The 12,434-nt window shown below is 37.1% G+C and overlaps 1 long non-coding RNA gene across 1 annotated transcript in view; it reads left to right on the plus strand.

The window, feature by feature from the left end:
* The window catches only part of LOC134546608 (uncharacterized), a 245,718-nt gene that overhangs the window by 25,141 nt on the left and 208,143 nt on the right, over nt 1–12,434 (plus strand). The window lies entirely within an intron of this gene.

Genomic DNA, 12,434 nt, shown 5'->3' on the forward strand with positions numbered 1-12,434 from the left:
GAAAAGCTATGAGTTTAAATAAATATATCACATAATCACATAATTATATTTGCATATTTGCCATGAGAAGTAAATACAAGATTTAAGATAATTAAGCGATAGCTTTTTTTTTCTTGACAGTTTAAACTATGCTTGGAATCACTGATTGCAACCAATCTAGTCTGATTCCTTGCATACATAGATAGTAAGAAATTTTTAATTTGCAGCTTCTGTAGATCTTTCATGTTGCAACAAAGGTAGAATTTTAAAACATAAAAAAGTTACTGTAAAAATCCCCAGAGCTCATGGAATGCTCAGAAATGAAAAGGCAGTTACAAGCTCTAAAACTAACTTTGTGTTAGAGGATAATTTTGGTTTCAAAGTGCCAGCAGTCTTTTCAATTTACATTTATTGGATTTATTTTTGTTTGAATGCTTGTGTCTGAGGAGTCTAACTAACAAATCTTGTTTGCTTTTAGTAATTTTATTGCCAGATTGCCAGATGTTCAAGAATCAAAATTAATGAATATTCTGAAATGTGTTACAATGGTATTAATACTGAATAATGTGAACATGATCAGATATAGAAAAAGTAATGATGTTATAAACCAAAATACCTTTAAAAGCATTTCTGTGGCAGTAGTAATTTGAAGGAACACTTCTTCTGTAATGTAGGGAAAATATAATAACATAAAATTAGGATATTCATATTCAAATGTGAAACAACCAGTGAAAAACAAAATCTTAAATAATAACACAATATGAAAAGTATTCAGTAATTTTGATCTGGATCTTGATCTCTGGAGATGTTAACCCTCATTTTCCTCCTCAAATGTAGATAAAAGTAGATTGACATATAAATAAAGAATGCAATCTCTGTTGTACTGATTATTCTAATATTATTGTTTGACATAATTTGTCTTTCTCTGTAGAGAAAACTGTGTAAGAACTCATGGGTCCTGTATTTACTGACTTTACACCAGACTGATAAATGGAGTTTTGTAACTGTGAATATGTACTGGGAGCTTCTTTGCTCCTGTTTGCAAGTGGGCATGGTGAGGCAGACCTCACCCAAAGCTTCTCAGCAACATGGGGAAACTTGAATTCTGTCACCTCAAGGATGACAAGGCTTTTTTCCTCATCATAAATGGCAGCAATATCAAACATTATGTGGATGGCATGGTTTAAGGAAGCTGGGAAAAGGCAGCGGGGAAGGCAGAGCAGAGCCAGCAACTGCATAATAAGGAAAAATCTTTCTCCAAGCAGTCTGCTTCCAGAGGCAGGCATCTACCCTGTGTCTATCTAGGGCAGGCCCTGTCTGTATGACAGCTTTAAATGTTTATTTGAAACAGATTCATTCAGACCAGTGCAATACAGATGTGCACATATGTAAAAAAAAAAAAAAAAAGTTGCGAGTAATTTGCTGCTTATTTTCTTTATGCTGTGTTCTGAAACAGAAAAAGAAAAATGCTAAACAATTTCAAGAATTGTATTTAAAGTTATCAGTCATGCCAACTGCACTTTTCCAGTGTGAGTGCCTAGACATAAATTTCTGTAAAATACAGTAATCAGAGCTGTTCAACATTTTCAATAATATTCTTCCATTATTCCTCAGAAAAAATAAATAAACAAAAGAGATTTTTTTCCTTCTTTGACTTCCTAATTTTTTTCTCCCTTTAATTCCTAATTTTCCCTCCATTATTTCCTGGGTGATACATATGTCAAAGTATTTTAAAGAAAATAAGATGGGAACTGATGCCTAGAATTTAATTTTCTGATTTTATCTTGGATATGGGACAGTAACAAGTAAGGAAGGTGGCAGCAAAAAATATTTAGCAATCTCTTTCTTCCCTTTGCCAAAGTATTGCTCTTTTCCCCTACTGATTTTCTGTCCCAGTTACTGCTGCTGACCTCATTTGCATGAAAATAATTTTCTTGTTTAAATAAATATACCTGAAATGGTCAATGTTAACAGTGATGGGGGGAAAAGTTGATATAAGAGGAAGAAATATACTTTTTATTAGTAATACTTGAGCTTTGGATGAAAAAGATGAAAGTTTTTTTTTTTCCCATTTGCTCAGGGAAACAACAGATAAAGCATACAAATTCATTTGTAGGTGAAAATAACACTGAGAAGCCTCAGACATTGTGCCTCTCCAGCTGCTCATCTCCCCAGACTTGGGAATCCTTGGGAGAGGGCAATACAGAATATGTCCTCTACTAATAAGACTCTTGGAAGTACATTACTGAGTAAAGAAATCTTTCAGGCATCTTAGACCCCCCCAAAAATTACTGACCTCATCATTCTTTTCCAAATCTGTGTCTTGAGCTACAAAAATAAAAGTATAATGCTCCTTAAAAACTTATGTAAGACAGTGTAGTTATTACCTTACTAGTCTACCATATATACAGAAAAAAATAATAAACATTGTTGTGATGAACCTTAACTTTCTCCTGATTAAATTATGTATTTAACCCTAAAATTTTCGAATTACACTATAGCCTTTTATATTTCCTTTTCTTTCTTTTTGTTTTCTTATTTTTGCCAATTTGATTGCTTGTTTGTAACTTTCCTTCTCTGAGAGTTCATCCCTTTTCCCATTGGTCCATCACTTTTTCTGTTTTGGTGCATTCAGGCATGTTGTTGTCCTAGAGGCATTATTTGTTTTTGTAGAATTGAGTGTATTTTATCATTCTGCATAAAATAATACACTGTTATGAAACTTGCAGAATTTCAGATCTTCACATTTTCTCATTAGTTTGAAGTTACGTTTATTTGTTGGTATTAAGGTAGTTAACTTCATATTGTGTTGTCAATAAGCACAATAACTATTGTGGGGTAGATGCAATGCCAGAATATTAGGTAAATACTAGTGAAAATAAGACTGAAATCTGATTAAAATTGGTTATGCATGTCTTGTTCTTTTCATGCACAGACTATGAAAGTGGCAAGTGCTGCACCTTCATTTTCATGGACATGCTTCTGCTCTTTTCACACCAAAAAGGGTTGGGCTAAGGGAAAAGATAACTCTATGGTAATGCTGGGGTAGTGGATAAAAAAATAAAAGAAGTTGAACAACTTATAATGCAGGGTAAGGGATAGAATAATCTTCTAATATTAAACTTCAAAGTCATCAGAGTCCAGTGCCAATAGAAAGCAAAATGAGGACTTCCATTCTGACAAATGCTTTTGAAATATAAAATTCTATACAAGCTTTCCAGGCTGTTATTTTTACTGATCGCATGGTAACTCCAGCTGAAGGTATATGAGTGCAAACCACTTAAGTATTAGCATTACTTGCAGCCATAGCTACAGCATTTGCAGTGCATGAGGCCTACTGAAAACCAAATAATCTAGAACAAAAGTGCTTCTGTAAAACACTACAGGGGTAGACACCTCTAAGTTCACCATTTTATCACAGGCAGAACTGCACAGTTAGTGTTTGCAAATGCTGGGAGTTCTGATGATTCCATACACTTTCTGAATAGTTCCTATGTTTCTACATCGGTGAGTACAGATTACTAAATTGAATCCTTAATATAACAATGTAATTTTAAAAACAGAAACATGCAGTATTTATCAAGAAGTTGTAATGAAATATGCTGGTTTTGTTTTTTTTAAGAGGCCTCCAAATAACTCAGAACTAAACCATGAACTTTGAATTCAGGGATATAATGTACTGGTTTTAATGTATGGGTGTACAATATATCAGTGTCAAAGGATATAATATATAGGCTTTAATACCAGAAGGATTTATGAGATTGTGAGCAACATTAAAAATGAAGTACAATTAAATAGAATTTAAATTTCATCTGTCTTGACATGATGACTTTAAAAAGGGAAAAGTCAGATATTCAGGTGCTGGTGCATAATGACCCTCAATTTAAAAATGTATGTACTATTTCTCCTTTCACTGTCTCTAGCTTTATTTTATATCATTACCTCTAGTTACATTTTATCTCTTGATTCTGTCTGCCTGAGCAGATATAATTGCTCCCCTAAAACATTGGTATTGACTGAAACGACTTTATCATCTAATGAATCAACAAAGCACTAGCCCAAATACTTAACATAAAGGATCTTGAAATCAATGGAACTTTAATTAAATGAATGTTTAAGGACTTCATTGAAGGGCTTGAATTGTCACAATTCACATATCTGATATACTTTTAGTTACCTGTCTGGACAGTGACCTGCTCATGTCACCAAAGGGATCAATTAAGAGTCATGGGGGTTTTTTGTGTCACCATTACAAAACAAACAAACAAACAAATCTGTATCTGTATCCCATTTGGAACTTTTTTTTTAACTGACAAAATTTACTGCTGGATTTTTATTGATTTTTAAAACTATGTGCAGTACTGTATTTGATCAACTGATCTCTTTCCTTCTTCAGATCAGAGTCAGAAAGGCTGAGTGGTTTTTTTTGAGCTACATTGTAAGAGAACAGTTTCTGAGATCATGGTAACTTCCATTTTTGTTTTACTTCATGTGTCTTTTGTTCTATGGCATACCAAAAAACCCTACCAATGTACAGGGAACCCTGGTACTAAAACAAAAGTTTTACTTTGAAATGGATTTTAGAGAGTGGAGAACTAATGTGAAAAGGATTGAGCACGATTAAGAAACGTGAGTGCCTAAAAATAGACATCCAGTGACATTTTAAGGATGTAGGGTATCTGAGAGACCTATATTAACCTGACAGATGCTATTAGCCCTACAGGAAATCCATACCTTCTGTAGTAGATTGCATCCACATTTTACCTCCTTCTGATGTTGGATTGACTTGGCTAATATGCTTCCATATAAATCCTGTATAAATAAATATTTGTCCTTCAAAACATGATGTTTCTTCTAGGAAAATATTGACAGTAGGATGCCAGCCTTCATCTGAAACTCTCAAATTTGACACCTTTTCCACATTTGTTCATATGTAAACTCAATTATAGAAAAGGTCCTTGTAGAGCCTTGATGCTGTCAGTAAAATAACAGCAGTCTTCAAAGCGTTATTGATGTATTAGAAAGAGTAAAGCTAACACAAGAACCTCTTTAAACAAAATAAATAAATTCGTAAAAACATTTTATAGACTAAAAGTTCTGTGACAGCTATTTCTACTCAACTAGCTCTCTATTTTTACTTTGGCCAAACGTCATATTCAGATTGACCTTTAGCATCATTATTTGTTTAGATGTAGCAATTTTCTGCAGCTGTCCAGCCGTATGTTTACCCTTTTTCTCCCTTCTTGTTGTTCTAATTTATACAAAAATTACATTGCACATTGTTGGCCTTGATTGTATCCTGCTACCATTTCATAAATTGTTTCATTACATCAGTACATAAGTCCAAGCATTGTGTCTGCTAATTATGAGCACTGTCTCCTTTTTTAACTTGGGGTGAATTCTATGAGTAAAGTGCAGTTGCAAATTTGTGTACTTTATGCCACATGTCTTTCATGCACTTCTTCTACTGGGTGTTTTTAAATAGCTTCTTTTAGATATTATATTTTCGTCTCTCTGAGTGCTTACCTTTGGTCTGAGTAAGGAGTGTTGCAGAGCACAAAAATATCAGACAGAGAAAAGCCTGTTCTGATGTTTTTCAAGGAAGACTGCAGTTATTAACCACAAAATAAAGCTTCAGCCAGGAACAAACAGTCACTGTTTCATTATTACAAACGGGAAAAAGAAAGGAAGAGGGAGACTCTCTTGTCTTTATTTTCGCATCCGTGTTTCTGACAGAGAATAATACTTGATTAAAAATGACAGATGCCATGGCTATCTCATATTCTGCTTTTCTTTGTCCTTTCTGCTCATTATCTGTCTGTTAGGATATTCCAAGGAACTGCAAGAGGATCCCCTTAAGCCCCTGCTTGTGCCAGTTCAATGGATGATTGGATGAATGGTTAATCACTGAGGGAATGACTGGCCACAAAACAGTAATCGTATAACTAGTGCCGATGGAAACTTCCAGTGCACAACCCACCATTATTTACAGATTAGCTCAATGAGACAGAGGGAATATGCATCTGCAAAACTATCCTTCAGTAAAGGGGTGAGTGATCCAGTGAGAGCACATTGTGAATATTCATAATTTGGGCACGATGAAGAGCACAGAAGCTGCCAAATCAGTTCAAAAGCCCAGAGAGCTTTTAGAAAACAGGGAAGATTAGCTGCCCTCATCTCTATTGTTATGAGGTGACTAGCTGGAGAGGAGAGGGTTTTTGTTCTCTTCACAGTTCTATGAAAACACTATGTTCCAAGGGATCTGTTCCAAGGAGAGTTGAATTTTGTTTTTAACTTTCCATTAAGTAGCATCAGGTGCATCTCTTACTTTAGTTTTTTTTTTTTGTTTTTTTTATTTTGTGATCCACAAGCCTTCTTCAGGCCGTGCAGAAATCAATATTTCATTTTAAAAACAGGAAGAATAATTTCCAAATATGACCTGTGTAACTGATCCCATGTAGTCCCTTTAAGCCTACATTCAGATGAAGCAAGATTTGGGGCTAGAAATTCACTGTTTCTGCATCATCTCACTCGGTGATCACCATCAGAGAAGAAACTGAGTCAAACCAGGGTTTTTTGCAGATGGAGATGCATTTTTTGTCTGTCTCAATAGTGACATGCAATAGTGGCATAATGCAACAGTGGGTATTACAAATCTGGTACAAACTTGTTACAGTATGTAGCTTATCTCCCCACATGTGTACTTTTAAAATAGCCCTTAAATGCACTTCCTAATTCTTCAACATTTGTGTTTGCAAGGTCAACATGCCCTGGGATCTCACTGGTCATTCCCAGCTCACAGAGCTGGTCATATATCAGCCTAAACTGAGCACAGAAAGGCACACAGGAAAATAATACGGTCTTTTTCACGGCAATGGACAATTTTTCTGTTTTTTCTGACATTCATGTCTTGTTACTATTACTTTGGCTGTGACTAAGCTATACTGATCTTTTGTACAATACAGTTCTCTTAAACCTCTGTTGTGTTATGGGTGTGGGCACACAGAAACAACAAACAGACATGAAGAAATTTTCTTTTGAGGATTCTGTGGGTTGTAAACATTAGAGCTGCCATTGCTGCAAGCATTAACTATGTTGATGCCAAATCAATTTTAGCATGAAGAATGTAATTATGTCAGGTAGGACAGGAGTAAGTAAAAGGAAAAAATAAAAATGTTAGAGAGAATTGAAAGAAGACAAGATGGGGGAGAAGGTGAGTAAAGGAGCTAAGGATGTAACACAGGGATTCTCCCTCTATCAGAGGTGAAAAAGACAGTAGTCAGCAGGTCTCATTGAAAGAGCTTTAAACTAGATTTGAAGGAGGAAGGGGGAAAAAACCAGGCTTGCTAGAGCCAAGCCTGGAGTGGCGTACCAGTGTTTGTGGGACAGTGTTGATGAGGCCCTTTGGTCTACTGTCTCAGTGGAAATAGGAAATGGAGATCCATGCAGCAGCAAAGCTGCAAGACTTAATTCAAGTGTTAGAAGCCACAGATACACCTGAGAATGGTCACATTAGGAACTATGTGGGCTTCTCCACCCAAAAATGTGGTGGGATCAATCAGCTGAAGTGCATCTACACCAATGCACACAGCATGGGCAACAGACAGGAGGAGTGTAAAGCCATGGCACAGTGGGAAAACTGTGACATAGTTGTCATCATGGAAACATGGTGGGATGACTGACGAAACAGGAGAGCTGCAATGGGTGGCTATAAACTCTTCAGAAGGGACAGGCGAGGAAGGAGGTGTGGTGGGGTAGTCCTGTGTGTTAGGGAGTGTCTGCATCGTCTGGAGCTTAGTGATGATGAAGATAGAACTGAGAGTGTATGGGTAACAATCAGGGGGAAGGGTAACAAGGCAGATGTTCTGGTAGGAGTCTGTTCTGACTACTCAGTTAGGATGAATATTATATAAGCAGCCAGGAGAAGTCTCACAAACCCTAACCCTTGTCCTTATGGGGAACTTTAACTTACCAGATATCTGCTGGAAATACAAGGCAGCAGAGAGGAAACAATTCAAGAGGTTCCTGGAGTGTGTGGGAGATAACTTCCTGTCACATCTGGAAAAGAAGCCAACAGGGAAGGTGCCCTGCTGGGCCTGCTGCTTGTGAGCAGAGAAGAACTGGTGGGTGCTGTAATGGTTGAAGGCCTCTTAGTGGTCCATCAAGTGAGATTTTTCCATTCTCATATGGAGTAGGGATAGCAGAACAGACAGTTGCCTTTGACTTCTTGGGGGCAGACTTTAGTCTCTTTAGGAGTCTAGTTGACAGAGTCTCATCATGACAGTGGCCATTTACAAGAATGTTCAGAAGGAGGATTTAGGAAGCTACAGGTCTGTTGGGCTGACCTGGATGCTGGGAAGGTCATGGTGAGGATCATCTTGACTGCCATCACATGGCCCATGCAGGACAACCAGGGGATCAGACTCAGCCAGCATAGGTTTAGGAAAGGCAGATCCTACTTAACTAACCTGACTTCCTTCTATGACAAGGTCAAATCACATGCTATGCTCAGTCCCCTTATTTTCCAAATTACAGAAAAATGAGTAGTGAGGATCTGTGGGACAAGGCACAGTGGTGCTATCATCAATGGATACTAGGTACTTTTCATTTGAGTTGGTGAAGGCAAAGCTTCTTCTAACAGCTCTCTCTGACTTAATATGTAAGTTCTTAAGCAGCTGCTGGCATGATTTCCAAATGACTTTGGTCTGCCTTGCTTATTTAAAGGGCATTTTCCTCTTCTGAGCTATTCTGCAGATTCTCAGTTATACTAACATTTCTGTACTTCTGAAGTCTCAGCTCAGTTTTATTTTCAGTTTGATTAGTCATTCCTTTCAAACTACTAATCAATTTTTGTTTTATATCTAATTGCTTCAGAAATCACAGCTTTTTGCTGTATTGAAAATTAATTTTTCCTTGGTCCCATTGCTGTACTAATTTTCATTGTGAATCATCTTATTGGAGATAGAACTTGTCACCTTTTCTGTGATTGCAAAGCCATTCCTCTATTTACCACTTTTTATGCTTGCCTCTGATTTCATTTAATTTCAGCAATGTTACAGTTTGACTGGAGCAAGCTCAGGCTTCTCAGCTGTCCATGCTGCTCCCAGCCTGTCTGTGCTCCTTGTGCCCTTGTCCTGCCAGGGCCTGGTACCCATGGCTTGTTCAGCTACTGTGCTGAGCTCACTGCCTCTTGCTGCAAGACTCAGGGGCAGTGCGGCCAGAAGCAGGAGGGCAGTTTTGAGGGAATCTTTCATTTTTGCATAAGTCTATGCATCACAGTAAAGGGAAAAAATGCAGTTCCTAAGTACTTTCCTGGCACTTGTGGATGTCAGTGCTCATTTTTGGCCTGAAATGTATTGGCTGCATTTCTGCAAAAGCCATGGCTGTGGATGAGCCATACTTATTTACCATGGCATTTATGTGTCATGAGGTTTTGGCAAAGTCACCAGAAGCATCTTCCGTGCTGGCAGCAGCTGGTTGTGGGCATAAAACTGTGAGATATAAAAGCCTGGCTGTGGTGCTCTGTACCAAAGGTTGTGTCATACTCATTGCTTCTTTTCCCACGAGCACACTAGAGCATGATTCCATGAAGCCTTTTGAACAAAAGATAATTTGAAGATGTCTTTGTCTAAGGCAGACTCCCAAGGAATCCTGCTGGTGTATTCAACAGCTGAGGGGGTAGATTTCCCTTTCCTTTCCCTGGAAAGTGAGGTGTCAGAAGCTCCCCGCTCAGCTTGCTCAACTGCCTAACCTAAGCATGCTCACCATGACAACCAGGCCATCTTTTCTTAGCAAGATTTTTCCAGACCACATAAAACCCAGCAAGAATTGCTACATTTCTGCTGGCTCAGCATTCTTAAAGTAGGATTTAGAGTTGATATTCTCCTCTAATGCATCGTGAAGAAGAGACAACACCAAAAAATTGCCCTTTTTTTTTCTACAGACCAGAAAGGCCAAATGTTCTTGGCCAGCTGCAGATGAGTAGCTGTCAGAGACTGAAATAGCTCATACCTCAAACATTGATGTAAAGTCTTAAACTGTGTAAAGAAGGCCATTCCTCCCTAAAGGATGCCTGACTGGAACTTTGGACTGAAAGTCAAACTACTGAAGATAAGGAAAACCCATGCTTCAATCACCAGGCCCAGGAAAAAACAAACAAGGCTGGGGGAAAGGAATGCATCTAGAAGAGAACCAAATCCAGCAGCCTTGCAGGATAACAATCAGCTCAACTGAACTGTGTCCTTCACCCTCTACTCAGGTGTGAACCTCTAAGAAAGTCACCTGACAAATTCAGTCTTGGCATACTTTTAGGGACCCAGAATACAGCTCAGCTTTTAAAATACAAGACAAACCCCCTTTTTCTTCTAAATATGCAGTCACAAATAAGTGTTGCATATAATATTAATCTCTTGTTCCAGAAAGAATCAGAGTGCGTTGGTGCATTTGGCCTTTTATACTTCCCTTTGATTGGCTAAATGTGCCACTTTAGCCTACACAACTCAGTAGGGATCTTGCTAGCTTCCAAAAAACTGGAAAAACGTGCTGAATGTTAATTTCCCTTGTGCAGATAAGAACATACACCCTAATTTGGAATTTTTATTTCTGAAAGAAGAAAGCTGTATTCAGCAACAGAGATGAGGGACATCAATGTGAAAATGAAGCCAGGTTTTAACAAGAGGAACTAGAGCTTTTGATAAGCTGTATAATTAGAAGAAACTGTGAGTCTCATTTTTAACGTAAATGCCAAGGAGAACCTTTTTTCCTTTGGCATCAAACCTCCCCCCTTAATCTAAAAAAGCATATACTTATTTTGAACGGATCGTTGTAGATTATTATTTAGAACCTTAGGTTATGAACTGCAAACAACAAAACTCACAGCAACGTGCCCAAGCGTTGCATTAACCAATGAAAAACAAAGGCAACATGCCATTATTTGGTAAATATATATTCTCACCAGCACTGACTGGAAGTTTGGGAAGGCAAGCAATTATCACCCTGTTGGCACTTTGTGTTTAAAGTATGTAATTATCTCTCCAACTCTCTACACAAATGTGTTTCATTGTATTTTAAAGGTGCTTAATGAACATTTACTACATAGATGAAATTCATCAACCATCAGAAAAATTCAGTAAAATTATTTGCTTCTAGTTCTATATTCATAGTACCATAGAATGGTTTGGATTGGAAGGTACCTTAAGGATGACCTACTTCCAACCCCCTGCCCCATCCCTAAACTTTAACCTAAACCAAAAGAAAAATACTCCTAATTTTTCATTAAATCTAAGTTCTCAGAATCTTTCTGAGACGAATTTTCATGACATAAACACCAAACACATAAACATGGACTAAATACAAGATGAACCTGAGGGTTCACATGTTTTTGGTAAGTATTTTAGAATTTTTTCTGTAGAGAGGAAAGGGTTTTTTTTGTGAGATACAATGCACAAGCTTTCAGAAAATTTAAATAAATGTAACTGGCTTTTTATGCTTAATGAAACTAAGTAGACCTCAGGTTTTAAATTGAATGCTTTTATCTTTTTTGGTATATCTTGTCTATGGCAGGCCAGACAAAGAAAAAGCAGAAATCACATAAGTAAGAAAATTGCAATGTTGTAAGGATACTGTCTTATTTTTATCAAGGATGCTGAAGTGGATTTGAATGAAACAACATTTTTTCAATATTCATTCAGGAAATATTTCTAAATTTATTAGCAAACTTTCTAGCACATTCTTCAATGTCACAATCATCACATTATTACCAGATAAAATTTAATTTAGATTAATATCTAACCCCCTTTAGTCATTGTAATTCAACAAACTCAGCAGTTGTTAAAATGTAACTTTCCTGGAATTTTCCCAAAATCATGAACTAGAATTTGAAAGCATGTTTTACCATCTTTAACCACACTGAATATTACCCTTGTAATAATACCCTTGTACAGTAGCAAAGAAGTTCCCAAAATTGCTTTTGAAGGAGGACACTATTTGTATAGAGAACAAATGAGACAAAATCCTCTGACTTTTGTCTAAATGTATAGGCTTTACACCAGTTTAGAGAATAAGACAGGGTCCCATTCTCAGGACACATGGAAAGTGTGTTGTAACCTTATGCTCACCATGCTCAGCAGGACAGCAGCTTGCTTAGCAACACACTTCAGGAGAAAGACTGATGCTAAAAGTGTGATTGCCTATTATGTGTTGAAATGGTTACTGTGAGAGCTCAGAAGTTATTTCTGTTGAAGAATATATTTGAGTTTTGTTTATCCATGTTTAAAAGTAGATTTTTGAATGGATTGCAACACTTCAAAAATGTTCATTGCTCAAAAGGAATTCATTGCTCAAAAGTACTTATCAACTTATTAGGCATTTTTTTTCCCTCACTTGAAATCTGGTGCTGTTTTTTTGTGGTTAAGTGTTCCTTCTGTTTTACAATAAAGATGGAATTATTGTTTCAC

This window comes from Prinia subflava, chromosome 2 (assembly GCF_021018805.1).
Source record: "Prinia subflava isolate CZ2003 ecotype Zambia chromosome 2, Cam_Psub_1.2, whole genome shotgun sequence".
NCBI lineage: Eukaryota > Metazoa > Chordata > Aves > Passeriformes > Cisticolidae > Prinia > Prinia subflava.